Genomic DNA, 11638 nt, shown 5'->3' with positions numbered 1-11638 from the left:
ACTTTGAAATTCAAATTTAAAAAAATAACAATTATCCACGACATGCCTTTTGAAACAATTGGTTGGCATTTTATCTTTTTTCTTGAAGCACAAGAATATTATAAAATTACATTCGTTATTAAGTTGTGTTTAATCTGGAGTTCTAAAACCAATTTGTATGCCTTTTTGACAATATTTTCTTTGTGATTTAAAACTATTTGACTTTGATATTCAAAGTTTGAAAAATATTTAATCAACAACATGCTTTTTGAAACATGCGGTTGTGATTTTATTTTTTTACTTGAAGCACTATAATATTGCAAGAGCGTTTTTTGACTTCTTAATTATTAAATCTGAATTTCAATGTCAATTGTTTTTTTTTATCACATCTATGTTTTTTAATTCTGATTCAAAGTTATTTATACAGAAAATCTCAATTAAATATGAATTTTTTTTAAAAAAATACTTGCTGTTTCATATCCATAGAATGAGGGATTTCAACTTGCATGATATTTAATCGGTTGTGGCCATTACATATTTTTGTACATCCATCCCGTCTTAAATTCTATTTTATTATTTATTTATTTTTAACAAAAAAACAACTATTCAAAAAAAAAAAACAAAAAAAAACTGTTTGGGACTCTCTATAAAAAGCGTGATAGTCTTTTGCGTTTTCAATACTTATAATATTAATGTTCTGTTTTGGAAAAATGAAAAATTGATTAAACACTTCATCTTCTTTATGTCTGCAGCCGTTTTTACTTTTGGAATTAACATTATGAGACTTTCTCTCTTCCTGAAGTGGGAATTTAATATTCCCATATCCCCACAAACACTCTTCCATCTTCCCAAGTAAGTTTCTGTTCAAACTATTGTTAAGTGGGCACGTGTTATTATGTGGTTTTACATGCCATTACATCAATCATTTGCTTTTCTACTCATTGTTGCATATCATCTGCAGTGTATTTCGAAATCTTCTTCTTGCAACTTCTATTCTCTTCTTCATTCCAGTAAACCCATTTCACAATGAATCCCCAGAATTTTCCCCGACTGTTCTACAAGAGTTTTCTCCCTGTTGTGAGCCGGAATTTGGAGGTAAATATGTGTTCACATTTTTTCTCCCTTTATGAGTTTCAACATGTCTACTTCAGTGCATGTGATTTTTCTTTGCAACATTTTTTTTACAGTACGAAGGGGAGTTGGATCGTGGTTATGTCAGGCATCACAAGCAGAAGCTTAAGAAACAGTGGTTGCTTAGGGACGATGGCGGTAACACTCATGTTGTGGAATACAACATGGATGAAAACCGGCCAAGGCTAACCACTGGGTGGTATCAGTTAAGAGTTTTTTACGATTTGGAGGGCAATTGTACTATTTGGCTGCATGAGGTTGGAGACTCTATTTTCCATATTGAAGTTCTTGATCAATATGGGAAAGAGAAGCAGGTTCCGGGAGGCCCTCCTCCAAGTGATTCATACACTGATGATGAAGTTGATAAACTTGATGTATTTGATTTCTATCCAGATTTTAAGTTCCCTCCTGAAGCATCCTCCTCTCTCTTTCCTCGACCTGCTGGATTTGTTGAGGGGGATGCTGAAATTGAAGTTGTTACTGATGTTGAGACTGAGCCTGCTGAAGTTCAGGAAGGGGGGGATGAATGTGTTTTCAATTGCCGTCTTACTTCTCAACATTACCTAGGAAATCAATTTGTAATTTTAAATCTATATTCTTTCTTTCATATAATGTTGTTTTTTATTTTTTTATTTTGATTATTAGATAAATTTCTTTTTTTATGTGATTGTCTTTCTGATATCTTTTATTAATAACCCAGCCTGTTCCACCAACTGCTGCAACATATCTTAAGAATTATGGAGTTCAAAGCTGGATCTTCATAGGTCCTGATCAATATCCTGGCGAGTTTAGGGTGCATGTCCTTCCAAACTCAGGAGTGGCCAAGATTGGTAGAGGTTTGAGGCAGTTCTGCAACTACAACGACATTTCTCAGACCGACCAGCTCAGATTCAGGTTCTCGAATGCTATGGATCAGATTGTCCATGTTGACAAGTTTGAGGCTATTTGATGAAGGAAGGCTTTAGGTTTTATTGTGTGGAAATGTGTTTTGTAATTTGGAAGGGTTATGTTGAACCATTTATGCTGTTTTGATTTGTTGGCCGTTTTATTATTCAGGACGTGTTTAATTTTCATGAATATGTTTAGGTTAATTTTCATTATCAAACAATCTGATGCGTGAAGTATATTATGAATTGCCTCTTCATTTTCCATAATCTGTCATATTGGTTTTGTTATCTGAGCAAATTTTTTTCTATATTTAAAAATTATGATATTTCATATATTTAAATTTAAATATTTAAGTTTATATTTGTAAGATATTATATTGTGAAAATAATCCTGGCGTTTTCCATCCCATTTAGTGATACCAATTTCAAAATTAACATATTGGATTTCTTAAAAAAATTTACAACCGATTCTATAGTTGTTGAAGAAATTTGAAAAGTAAAAAAATAAAAAAATAAAACAATTTTGTACTATATTCTACAAGGCATATAAGAGATACTTTTATTTTGTTCAAAGAATTTTGAAACAATTCATATCTTATTTTAAAAAATAGTTAATTTAAACTTAATTATGTACTATATTTTACAACGTATATAAGAGATTCTTTTATTTTGTTCAAATAATTTTTAAACAATTTATATCTTATTTTTAAACAATTCATATCTTATGAGATTAGATTTTCCCTAATATCGTGCTGAATATATTTAGAGGATTATTTTTTATAATGCTGTATAACCATTTATCTACACATTTAAACAGAATGTCAACCATCTCTACAATGAAATTAAATTATTAATTTTTTTAACTAAAAAGAATGTCAACCAACTCAATCCTAATTTACGATTTCAAAAGTTATTGCTGGAATCTCATTATTAAGATCATGTTTAGAGGATTTCAATATTTAGTTGGGGTAAGTCCAACCATCCCTAATTGAGTGCCTAAAACCTCTTAGTTGCCTAAGCATCTTTTCTCCTTAAAGCCCAGAAAATAACAGGAACTTTTCTCCTTCCTCTGTCGTTCGCCTTTGATAGCAAACCTTGAAACGTTTTGCATTATTTCCATGGATCCCCCATTGACAAGTCATGCTTCCAACTCACGAGAAAATAGAGATAGAAGGAGAGTGGAGAAGTCAAATAAGAAGGCGTCAAGATATTCAGGTTCTCCGGCAGGCGGTAAAGGGAAATCTACTGAGGAAAATACATGTAAAAAAATCTAATCCCCTTATTCTTTTTCGATTATTCACTACCCTGTGGCTCATGCTTTGGTTATTTGCAGCTGTGCATCCATCAAGAAATTCTACTATTCGTCCTTCATGCACATCCAGACTTCCTTTAGCAAATGTAACAAATATTGAATTCACAACTCCAGCGAATGTAAAGTTTGGTTCTCAAAACAATAAGTCCAAACTTCTTGGTTAGTCTATCTCAATGTTATTATTTTATTTTACTACTCCTTAAATTCAACTCACATTCTTCCAAATTCATTCGTGTTGCAGCATCTCCACAAACACTTTCCTTTGAGCATCATATTCCTACTCAATCTTCTCAAAAAAAAAGGAAAACATTATCTGTGGATAGTAGGTATCAACATGAAGGCAAAGAAATATATCCTAATTCAGGTCTTTATGTTTTCCTACTTACTATAATAGGAAGCTTTATGATTGGTGTTTTCATTGTTGTTTTTCTTTTCACAATAAATTAATTCTGATATTGATTGTGTTATTTATTAATTCGCACGAAGTGTAATTCTGGATTTTACCCAACATGGGGTTCCTGTGACTACTGGAGATTCGAATATATTGAATGGAAAAAGCCCTGCAAATACACTTTCATTTAGTAATTCAACCCCACTGCCGAATGTTGCTTCCTCAACTTCATCTATGGTAAAAGTTGGTTGTCAAAACAACAAGTCCAAAATTCAAGGTTAGACTATCAAAATGTCATTAATTTATGTTACTGCTCCTTAAGTTGAACTAATAATCTTCTCAATTCATATGTGTTGTAGCATCTCCTCAAACAATTTGCTTTGAGCAACCTATTCCTCCTCAATCTTCTCAAAAAAAAAGGAAAACATCATCTGGGGATAGTACGAGTAAACATGCAGGAAAAGTTAAATTACCAATTTCAGGTTCTCATGTTTTTCTATTTACTATAATTTTCTGGGTTTTATGATTGGCGTTTTTTTTGTTGTTTATTTGAATTTTCATAGTAAATTTATTCTGATATTCAATGGGCTATTTTTAATGTCACAGGAAGTATCATTCTGGATTTCACCCAGCAAGAGGTTCGTATGACTGGTGGAGGTTCGGAATTGTTGAAAGGAAATAGCCCTATAAATTCCCTTCCATTCATGAATTCAACTCCACTATCAAATAATGAAGCTATGGCTAGACGATTTTCAAATAAGGGGTCCAAAACAAAGAACATTGATCTTTCTACTTTGAATTCAGTTAGACCTTTTTCACTAGAAGAAGCCTCTATACATAGGAGTGGTCCTAATGTACGAACTCATGCGTTGAATTCGTCTCAGCAACCGCTGTTTCCGTCTGTTATTGGTTCATCTTCACAACAAATTCTCACCTCATGCTTAACTGCCAGTCAAGAAAAACAAAAGAAATATCCAAACAAGGCCTACCAGGGGCAAAATTGCTAATTCCTAGCCCTTTGGAGAGCAAATATGCACGACATAGAAGGAAGATAATTATGCATCCAAACAGAAGTGAAGGGCAAGAGGATAATAATATGGATGATGACACAGGACTGTCTAATATATCTATGTGTGAACCAGGAGCTTTGAGTAGCGATTCCGACGGTTCTGAATCAGGTTTTTTAAATAGAAATATTTCAGTCTCTTAGTTCTATAATAATTACCACTATCAATTTACTTTAATCATTATTATGAAATTCAGATTTTTATAACTGATTTAGTGCATCTATTTAATTTATATGTAGGTGAAGATGATTCCGATAGTGAATATCTTGATGACATCGAGGGGGAGATTCCTGAAATCCCTCCAAACATTGCGGCATTACTTCGGATTGTTGAAAATATAAGTAACAACATTAATATTTATATCAAGCAATTTTATAAATATGTTATTCTCTTTGTTTTTTAATTTTCTGAGTTTGTGACTTCTATATTGATACAGATGTGCTTGATTTGGGAGACCCTACCAACCTTGCTTTTATTGCGGAGCCCTCATGTGGTCTAATGAGAAAACTGGCAAAATAAAATCCACTGGAGCTGCAGCTTACTCATTGTGTTGCCTTAAGGGAAAGGTTGATCTACCTTTTCTCCCTAAGCCTCCTCCCCTACTTCTTGATTTATTAACAGACAAAGAACCTAGAGCCCATAATTTCAAGGAGAATATCAGAGCGTATAACAGCATGTTCTCATTTACTTCTATGGGTGGTAAGGTTCAAAAGTCAATTAATAACGGAGGGGGACCCCCATAGTTTGTTTTGAGTGGTCAGAACTATGACCGAATTGGGTCTTTAATTCCAAGTCAAGTCCAAACTCCTAAGTTTGCCCAACTATATATTTGGGACACTCAGAATGAGAATGCTAATAGAGTGAAAAACTTAAGGTATTATATCGGCAACTTTTTTTAATTTTTAGTTTTAATGTTTGAACTTTTTTAACTTGCCATATTGACATTTATTTTATCTTATTTTTTTTGTAGTTCGGATGGAAAAGGCAAGGGTCTTGATCTTTCGTTAGTAGAAGATTTGAAGCAAATGGTTGATAGTCATAATGTCCTTGCAAAAGCATTTAGGCAGGTTCGAAACCACCTAAATACTAATGATTCCTGCCAGTTATCAATCCGTCTTTTTAGAGCAAGAGGGAAAGATCCTAGAACCTATAACATGCCTTCAACAGATGAGGTTGTAACACCCCATTTTCTGATTAGTAGAATGTTAATTATTTTATTTTAATTATTATTAGGTTATATATTTATTTGAATAAATATGTGATTTTATTATATAATAAGGTGATAAAGTGATATATGTAGTGAATAAATTATTTAAATTGGATATGAGTGATATATGTGATTATTATTTAAATCTTATGTGATATAGTAAAAGATTTAATTAAAAGGGGTTTTAGGGTTTAGAGTGAGTAATTAGAAGTTAAATAGAAAGAGAAAAGAAAGAAAGAAAAATCAGAATTAGAAGAGTAGAACAGAAAAGGGAGAAAGCGTGAAAGCAAGAAGGAGAGGAGAAAAGAGAAGAAAACCTAGGCTTTGATCTTCAAGAGGTAAGGGTTTGAATTCTTATTTTTTTGGTTTGGCATAATAGTTAGTGATGGTAGAAAGCATGATTCAGGAAGTAGGATTTTCTAAATTGAAATAGATAAGGTGAATTAGCAGACGATATATGATGAAGTAATGAAATACGAGAGTGAGTAAAGCTTGAAGGGATGAATATGGCAGAGAAGTAGAGCAGATTAGTATTTATATTGCTGAGCGTGTTTGCGAAACGAGTGAAAGGAAGGTGCAAAGGAAGGTCAAGAATTGCGTTGCGGTGGACAATTGTAGTTGAAAGAAACATTAAGATATTTGCCAATTGACTGTCATGTGATGTGCGTTACTTATCATGCCCATGAGTCAATCCAACATCTTTATTATGTAAGGAATATGAGGATCCAACTTGAATAAACAATCCAATATATTGATAGAAACCAAAGATCAAACCATATGTCAACGTTGAATGCAATACAGCAATACCAAGTTGCATTCAAATTGCAAAAATTTACAAACTAGGAGGCATTCAACAGTCAACACGTTACTCAATTGAAATTTGTTGCTGGTATGTAGCAGATTGCATAGGCAATTTTCTTGTTGTTACATTTGTGTGTCGTGGGAATTTAGCAAAGTATATTGACCATAGGATCCAAAATAGATAGGTTTGATTTTTAGATGATTTGTCGCATGGTGGGAAGGATGGGGTGCGCGTAGCGCGCGAGGGATGAAGGTGGCGAGAGAGGAAGAGGGTGTTTGGGGAGAATTAAGAAAAAAAAAATTAATTTTTGTATAATAGTTGCAGAATCTGTTATATATGCATTATATTTGATTTTTATCTGTTTAATAATTCTTATATGGTGTTGCTTTTATTAAATTGATGTTATGAGTTCAGTTGATATATTTTGTGAAATTGGAGTTGATTTCAATTGTTGAGGTGGTGATGAATATGCTAAAATAATTAAGACTTTGAGATGGTCTGAATATGCATATGTTAGTTGAGTTTTGTACAATACACTGCATAGTTGTCAAGAGGCAATGTTTGCTAGTTCTCGTGGAGGCTAGTGACTTGTCCCAAAACTGGAGTGGTTTTGAAGCCTAGAGCGAGGGCTTATTGGTGGTTATCTGTCTGGAGTGGACGCGGTGATACCGCTAAGGATAACAACTTTGGTACCAAAGACATTTGCACGGAGTCACACTTGAGTCATATAAGTTATTGTAGGGAGTTATTGATGTCAATTAAAGTTAACTGCAATACCTTTGGAGAATTTTGTTCTTGTGGTAATTGACAATATTTATATTTGCTTTATCTGAGCTATGATTATGGAGTATTGGCATACTTTGAAAATTAATTGATTATATTAAATTTTATGATATATCTTCTTAATTATGTATGAGAAATTTATGGATAATTTTTATAAGCTTTCGCATTACTTATTATTATGCTTATCCATATGATATGAGTTCTCACCCTTCTGTTGGAATGATGTTCTATGCGACATCGCTCAGGTACGGAGAACAGTGGAGCTTCTCGCGAGGGTTAGTCAGAGGAGCTAGTCTTTTAGATATGCTTTTAGTGATGGGAGTCATGCTCTATTATGTAACACCGGGGAAACGCTTAGTTTGAACCTTGATATTAAGAGTTATTTTGTGAACTCTCTTTATTTATTTTTGGAGTATGTTTTAGTTTGGAGTTGAAAAATAAATCCGCTGTGCTATGCATATGACGTTATGACACTAAGTTTGGAAATTTATATATTTATTATGAGCATGACAGGTGTTTTGATTTATGGCTTTGGAGAATAAGTGTGACACCCTCTGTGTTATGCATTTTACTCTGATTTATGCCTTAATAATTACGCGGGGTTTAGAGGGTGTTACATTAGTGGTATCAGAGCATGATCGGTCAGTAGGCTAGGTTTATTAGCATGTCTATTAGCATGTTTAAATCCTTTTTGTATTCGATATGTGTTTTTGACGCAATCGATACTGTTTTGGAATTCTCAGGACAATGGTTGCAGAAAGGAATGATGAAGCTATCGCTGAGGCATTGGCATTGTTGGCCGGCGCCATTGGGCAAGGTCAGCAGGCGAATGCTGGAAACCAGAATCAGGATGAATTTCGTGCTTTGGGGAAGTTTCAGAGGAACAATCCACCAACCTTTGAAGGGGCATACAACCCTGACAAAGCACAGGCATGGCTGAAAGCAATTGAGAAGATCTTTCGTGTCATGAATTGTACTGATGCGCAGAAGGTGCAGTTTGGCACCCATATGCTTGAGAAAGAAGCTGAAGATTGGTGGGACAACACTGTTCAGAGGTTTGAAGGTGATGGGATGGAGATTACTTGGGATCTTTTCAAGGGTGCATTTCTTGAGAAGTACTATCCAGAAGATGTGCGTGGAAAGAAGGAAATTGAGTTTCTTGAACTGAAGCAGGGTAATGGAACTGTGGCGGAGTATGCTGCAAAGTTTGAGGAATTGATTAAGTTTTGTCCCCACTACAATACTGCTGAAGCTGAGAGATCTAAGTGTAACAAGTTTGTGAATGGTTTGAGACCTGAGATCAAGAAGGCTATGGGCTATCAACAGATTGTGCGATTCTCTGATCTGGTTAACAGGAGTAGGATCTATGATGAAGATAGCAGGGAGAGTGCTGCTCACTACAAGTCTTTGAAAGAGAAGAAAGAAAAGGGGCAATTCAGAGGAAAACCGTATGGGAAACCTGCTGATATGAGTAAACAGAAAGCTGGTCATGACAAGAAGCCAAGTGGGGGAGGAGCTCCTATTCCGGTTAGGTGCTACAAGTGTGGTGTTGAAGGACATCGTTCTCCAGAGTGTCCCAATTCTGAGGTGAAATGTTTCAGGTGTGGCAAGCTAGGTCACAGGTCTTATGATTGTAAAGATGGCCCGATGGTGACTTGCTACAACTGTGGTGAGCAAGGTCACATTAGTACCAAGTGTGACAAGCCGAAGAAGGATCAGGCGAGAGGAAAGGTGTTTGCTTCATCTGGTGCTGAGACTACTGCTGAGGATAGACTGATCCGAGGTACATGCTTTATTAATAGTACACCTTTGATTGCTATTATTGATACTGGTGCAACACATTCTTTCATTTCTTTGAGTTGTGTCAAGGAGTTGAATCTTCAGTTAACTGTTATGGATAGAAATATGGTTATTGATACTCCAGCTATGGGATCAGTGACTACTTCTCATGCATGTTTGCGTTGCCCGTTAAGTATTTGTGATAAAGACTTTGAAGTCGATTTAGTGTGCCTTTCTTTAGATCAACTAGATGTTATTCTTGGTATGGATTGGTTGAGATCCAACCATGTCTATATCAATTGCTTTGCTAAGGCAATTCTTTTTCTTGAACCTGAAAAGAACGCGGATATGTTTATGTCCACTAGGCAAGTGAATGAGTCACTGCGGGAGGGCGCTGAGGTGTTTATGCTATTGGCAACCTTGAGTCTTACTGAGAAAGAAACAACTGGTGAGTTAGCGATCGTTTGTGATTTTCCGGAGGTCTTTCCCGCGGAGATAAGTGATTTGCTGCCAGAACGTGAAGTTGAGTTTGCGATCGACTTAGTTCCTGGAACTAGGCCGGTATCGATGGCCCCATATCGGATGTCAGCACCTGAATTGAAAGAATTGAAGAGTCAATTGGAGGATTTGCTCGAGAAGAAGTTCATTCGCCCTAGTGTGTCACCGTGGGGCGCACCGGTTTTGCTGGTTAAGAAGAAGGAGGGTACTATGAGATTATGTGTAGATTATAGACAGCTGAATAAAGTGACTATCAAGAATAAGTATCCACTTCCCAGAATCGACGATTTGATGGATCAGTTGGTTGGTGCAAGTGTGTCCAGTAAGATAGATTTGAGGTCTGGGTATCATCAAATTCGTGTGAAGCCTGAAGATATTCAGAAAACTGCTTTTAGAACCAGATATGGTCACTATGAGTATTCTGTAATGCCATTCGGAGTGACTAATGCCCCTGGTGTATTTATGGAATACATGAACAGAATTTTCCATCAGTACTTGGATAAGTTCGTTGTTGTTTTCATTGATGATATTTTGATTTATTCCATGAGTGAAGAAGATCATGCTGAGCATCTGCGAATTGTGTTGTCTGTGTTGAAGGAGAAACAGTTGTATGCTAAACTTTCTAAGTGTAAGTTTTGGTTGAAAGAAGTAAGTTTCCTTGGCCATGTGATATCGAGTGAAGGTATTGCTGTTGATCCATCGAAGGTTGAGGCCGTGTCGCAGTGGGAACCTCCGAAGTCTGTCTCTGAGATCCGAAGTTTTCTGGGTTTAGCAGGCTATTACCGGAAATTTATTGAAGGCTTTTCCAAGTTAGCTTTGCCAATGACGCAGTTGACTAGGAAGGGTCAAGCTTTTGTTTGGACCGCGGAGTGTGAAACTAGTTTCCGGGAGTTGAAGAGAAGGTTGACAACCGCTCCTGTTTTGATTTTGCCTGATCCGGTGGAACCGTTCGAAGTGTATTGTGATGCTTCTTTGATGGGTTTGGGTGGTGTGTTAATGCAGAATCAACAAGTTGTGGCTTATGCTTCAAGGCAACTTAAAGTGCACGAGAGAAATTATCCGACTCACGATCTCGAATTAGCTGCCGTTGTATTTGTTTTAAAACTCTGGAGGCATTATTTGTTCGGGTCAAGATTTGAGGTGTTTAGTGATCACAAGAGTTTGAAGTATCTGTTTGATCAAAAAGAGTTGAACATGAGGCAAAGAAGATGGCTAGAGTTCTTGAAGGATTATGATTTTAGTTTGAATTACCATCCGGGTAAAGCGAATGTGGTAGCTGATGCATTGAGTAGAAAGTCTCTACATATGTCGATGTTGATGGTGCGAGAGATGGAGTTACTCGAGCAATTTAGAGATTTGAGTTTAGTTTGTGAAGAGACTTCTTATGGGGTGAAGCTTGGTATGTTGAAGCTTACTAGTGGCATTCTTGATGAGATTCGAGAGGGCCAACAATCTGATTTGAGTTTGGTGGATCGATTTACTTTGATCAATCAAGGTCGAGGCGGTGATTTTCGGATCGATGAGAATGGTATCATGAGATGTCTTGACATGGTTTGTGTTCCGGCTGTATCTGATTTGAGGAAGAGGATTCTTGAGGAGGGGCATCGTAGTGGACTGAGCATTCATCCTGGAGCTACGAAAATGTATCAAGATTTGAGAAAATTATTTTGGTGGCCGGGAATGAAGAAAGAAATTGCGGAGTTTGTGTATTCTTGTTTGACTTGTCAGAAGTCGAAAATTGAGCATCAGAAGCCATCTGGTTTGATGCAACCGTTATCCATTCCTGAATGGAAATGGGATAG

The sequence above is a fragment of the Lotus japonicus genome, chromosome 1, assembly GCF_012489685.1.
Source record: "Lotus japonicus ecotype B-129 chromosome 1, LjGifu_v1.2".
Lineage (NCBI taxonomy): Eukaryota > Viridiplantae > Streptophyta > Magnoliopsida > Fabales > Fabaceae > Lotus > Lotus japonicus.
The sequence above is the reverse complement of the archived record's forward strand: the minus strand, read 5'-3'. Positions refer to the sequence as shown.